The sequence below is a fragment of the Lynx canadensis genome, chromosome X (genome assembly GCF_007474595.2).
Source record: "Lynx canadensis isolate LIC74 chromosome X, mLynCan4.pri.v2, whole genome shotgun sequence".
Classification (NCBI taxonomy): Eukaryota; Metazoa; Chordata; class Mammalia; order Carnivora; family Felidae; genus Lynx; species Lynx canadensis.
This window is the reverse complement of record NC_044321.2, coordinates 58,941,843-58,947,112: the sequence shown is the minus strand read 5'-3', so window position 1 is coordinate 58,947,112 and position 5,270 is coordinate 58,941,843.

The following is a 5,270-nucleotide window of genomic DNA, read 5'->3' as shown; positions in this document are numbered from 1 at the left end:
TTTGTGCTTGATCATCTCTTGGGTTTTTCTTTAAAAAGGGGAATCTGATAAATCTAATAAAGGTTTTGTTGCATCAAACCAATGTCACATAGACTTGATTTTTAGAATCAAGTGAAATTCCTTAGCACAACCTTGATTTTGATTTTCCTCACTTCCATGAGTTTGAGTAGGTACTGGTTTATGGGATATGACCTCCATTTTATGTTGTGTAGTTTAATGGCTTTATCCTTTATCTTCAAGTGGTAAAATAAAAGATTAAAGTGTATTCCGATGCAAGAATCCTGAAAAGATTTATGTAAATAAGACATCTTAAGTAGGTGCATTTTTGCTGTTAACTTGTATTCTCACCATTACCCTGCCTACTCTCTTGCTTGACCTCTATAAATGCAAAAACCCATCTAGGTGTGCACATGTGTTCATGTAGCTTTTGTTTTCCATCCCTATCTCCAACCTCTTAACACATGTTCCTTAAGCCACTAAGATGTCATGTCCTTGTTTCTTAAGTAGGTTGTCACATTCTGATACCTGGATGAGACTTCCCCTTGGTACTGATAATCATTTAGCTGATGGTGGTTTTTATTAGTTTCATTTCCTCTGGTGCCCACTGAGCCCTGTTATTGGCATGGGAACTCAGTTCCTCGGAATAACTTTGGTGTGGTCAGCTCTTTGCCTTATGACCTTCCCAGGGTTTTTAAGTGTTGTTCATGATTCTGCTCTTTGAAACTCAAGAACACCACTGAAAAGTTGACTGTAGACAACAAAATAAGCCAATGCACAAGCATCTTGAGGGAAATTTGGTGGAAGAGACCATTACGCAGAACAGAGGATCTGGTTCATCAGAGTGGAATATAAGCTATACTTTTAATGGTCTTTTTTAAAAAAATAGGAAATCTAGGGTCCAAGTTCTTTGAGGTCTTTGAATTCAGGCAAGATTTAAATTTAAGACATTCCAAATGGATTACTAATAGCTATATTAAAAATAGCTAAATTTTTCTGATTGCTGTTAGGCATTGTATCAGGCACTCTATAAATTATGTAATCCCCATAGTGACTCTGAGATGTATTGTTATCACCCTGTTTTATAGGTGATGCAGATGAGGGGCGCCTGGGTGGCGCAGTGGGTTAAGCGTCCGACTTCAGCCAGGTCACGATCTCGCGGTCCGTGAGTTCGAGCCCCGCGTCAGGCTCTGGGCTGATGGCCCAGAGCCTGGAGCCTGCTTCCGATTCTGTGTCTCCCTCTCTCTCTGCCCCTCCCCCGTTCATGCTCTGTCTCAAAAATAAATAAAACGTTAAAAAAAAAAAAAGATTTACAGGTGATGCAGATGAGAAACAGGCATTTTGTAATTTTCCCAAGGTCACATGGTAAGTGGCCAAGTATTTCCAGTCATCTCTGACTCCAGGCCTTATTTCCATTGTACTCTTAGCCCTGCTGCTATATGGCTCCTAATTATTATTATTATTATTATTATTATTATTATTATTTTTAGAGCGCACATGCTGGGGAGATGGGCAGAAAGAGAATCTTAAGCAGGTTCCATGCTCAGCACAGAGCTTGACTCAGGGGTCTATCCCATGATCCTGGGATCATGACCTGAGCCAAAATCAAAGAGTCGGACGTTCAACCAACTGAGCCACCCAGGAGCCCCTGATTTTCTAAGTATTTATCCCAAGCCCTAGACTAGATTGTTTATAAGGTGTTATGTCTTAGAATAAACATAGGTTTTGGCTAGTTTGCCAAGGAAAACTTTATGAGGAGGATTAAAGTTTATATATTGTAAATTCAGTAAATCACTTTGAGCATTACCAAGTAAACCTTAGTACTATGTATATCAAGGTGTCTCGAATTCTGGAGGGAGGATGGAATACATTTTAGGAATCTTACTGGTCATCTCAGCACCTTATTACATGTGCTCTTTGCCCCAGTTTTCACTTGATTTGAAATATGAAATGATTAGAAAAGATTGCAGCCTTTTAAAAGTATGTCAGCTAGCTTATTGGCATCCAAGCAAATGTCCTTTAAAGTTGCCTTGGGCAGCCATAGGCATTCTAAGAATGTTGTCATTGCTCAGAAGATACTTGAAGCTTGTTTGAAATTGCTTTCAGAAACAATTTTATGAACTGAGAGAAGCAGCCCTATTGAGTTTGTTCACATTATTTGCCACTCTGAGACAAGTCTTGGCTATTTCCAAGAATTATCTTTACCTCAGGGAATGGAGATTTGCCACCTTTAAGCATATTCAGAATAATCTATGTGGTCTAAAGGCAATCACAAACAAGGCATTTCAAAGAATAGGTGCAGTAAGTAGTATTTAGAAAAAGTAAGTGACTGCCAAGGTAAGTACTTTGAAATGATTATTGCTCCTCATCAAACGTCAAGTATAGGCGAAATATATAATCCCTACTCACAAGGAGCAGGCATTTCAGTGGGGAGATGTGTAAATAGTTAATAAAGTATTACAAAAACCTTAAAAGATAAACATACTATAAGTATCCGTCCCCATTCAAATGATAATTGAGAGGAGCAATGAAGAATAATGAAGTGAAAATGGGCTAATCTGAAGTTAGATTTTCCTCTGCTAATAGATAATGCGTACTCCCACTACGTTCTAAGCATTGTGCTGGTCCGAGATTTCTTGGTTTTGGCAAGATTGGGACCTAAAGCCTCTGAAATACTGTTGAGCTTATTAGCAGACAGTGTTGGTGACTGATACATCTGCTTTTTAAAATGTTTTTATTTTTGAGAGAACAAGTCGGGGAGAGGTAGAGGGAGACAGAATCCAAAGCAGGCTCCAGGCTCTGAGCTGTCAGCACAGAGCCCGACCGCAGGGCTCAAACTCATGGACTCTGAGATCATGCCCTGAGCTGAAGTCAAGTGCTTAACCAACTGAGCCACACAGGTGCTCCCTTTATACCTACTTTTAAAATAAATACACACTTGGTCCCCTGTCTGCACCAAATGTTCCAGAATAGCACTGTTCAGTAGGAGTATAGCACAAGTGATATAATTTTAAGTTTTCTAGCAGCTACAGCACAAAAGGTAAAAAGATATAGGTTAAATTAATAATTTTATTTAACCCAATAAGGTCAAAATATTTTAACATGTTGAAATAATATAAAAAATAATATTTAATTTTTTTCAAATTGAGTCTTCAAAATCTGGTATCTTATACTTGCAGTATGTCTCATTTGAATAAAGCACATTTCTAAATGCTCCATAGCAACAAGTGGCTAGCAGCTTCCATATTGGACAGTGCAGTTCTAGAATATGAGAGTGGTTAAAGTAGGTAGGATGCAACTGGTGATGAGTTTTAAAAGTTCACCTGTAGATACACACATCTTACGTGGTCCCCTACACCACCCTAAAACTAAATGGGCATAATTTTTTTGTGTGTCAAAGTTGTAGCTTAAGAGCATCTATCCAAGCTTACAAAACTACCATCATTCTCCCCTTTTGAGGTTAAAATGCTCCCTAACAAAGCTTGAAATCTAACCATTAAGAATTAGCAAATGACCTTAGCTGGTTGAGGGCCCAATGATTAAAAGTTAGGGAAGCCCATCACAACTTCAGCATTATGAAGCAAACAAACAAATACCGGTTGTCACATTTATTTATTGCAGGAATAAGCACCCAAAGCTTTATGTGGATTCCCTTAGTTCAGTTATGTTAAAATAATACAAATAATTTCCAAGCAGTTGCCCTGTCATCTGAAATCACTGCATTTGAATATTCTTGGCATTTGTTAGAAATGGCTAACCTGGATTTATGTTTCTACTTTGTGGTTAGGTAGTAAGTGATATATTATGTTTAAATTATTGAGTGTAAGGGGGAAAGCTGACCTGAGAATCGAGACTACCAAATTAGACTTCAGCCCAAGTAGAAGCAAGTATTTCCTAACGCTAAATCTTTCTGGTGCCATTACTGAAAGTTTCTTTTGTTCGGCAACACAGAGTGAAATATTAACTCCTATGAAAAAAAGAGCCTTTGGAATTGAGGTTTGGGGAAAAGCTGATTCATCCAGGTTAGCTTTACTTGTATTTTCTGTGTGAATATAAGAACATTTTCTGTGGCCTTTTTATTGAAGAATCTAAAAATCTATTTAGTAGTAGAGGATGGATATAGGTTTCTATCATGTGTGACTCAAACCTATCTCCAGCATGTGAATCTGACTGCTTGTTTGGAAGAGGTCACAGAAACATATCACCGGGATTTTTTCAATATTTTGGGTGTAGCTCCTCTAGATTAAAGGTGAAAATTCAGGAAGAGTCCTGTTTTGTCTTTGCCCTGCACTTTCCTGGATAAGGAAAAGAATGGAACAGTGTCTGGAGCTCTGTTAGCACAAAGATACAGGATTATTCCTAAGAAGGAGACCAACTCAGCAACTAAGCCCAAATTCTTCCCTATTGCTTTAGTGAGAAGGAAACTCCCCTGATAATGCTATCTTCTCCAGCATCTGAGTTAATCCCTTTTCTCCACATTTGGGGGACAAGTAGCATCTACATTTTTAAACAGGAAAATCATTCAGCCTAATCTGATAAATAAAAGTACATTCCAAGCTTCACTTTAGTATAGAACTTATCTAACAGCACTTGTACAAACATGGGCACTGACTGGGCTCTTTCCGTGTTACTTTTTTTTTTTTAAAAAACTTTTTTAATGTTTATTTTTCAGAGAGACAGCATGAGTGAGGGAGGGGCAGAGAGAAAGAGAGGGAGACACAGACTGACAATTTGGTGGATGACAAATATCTACACATAACTGTTCTGAAGAGGTACTGTGGGACCCACTAGAAAGCATATTGTGATTTATAGCATCCACCCTTCAATCACCAGCACTGTGTACACATGTTAATTCTACTGAAAGGTTAACGTGTATTGCCAACATGGCCCTGAAAAGGAAGAGGATGTGGAGAGATGATTATGGATTTGTGAACAGATCAATAGATGTGTTGTACCTGTTTATCAGCTACCAGGCTAGACCTTTTCACATTTGTCCTCTTGTTTGATATTCATAACAGCTGGTGGGAAATTGGATATTTTCACTTTGTAACTGCAATAGAATCAGAGTATAAGTGACATCTTCTGGGACCCATACTAGTATAATCATCCAAAAATAATTTTTTTTTTTGGAATTTACATCTCAAACACCATTCCAGGTTTAGGGGATACTGTGGTGAATAAGACAAAGGTCCTTGTGTTCATGGAGCTTACATTCTAGGAGGGAGAGGCAGATAATACCTTTGTAAATACAAATTAAAACTGTGCTTAAATGC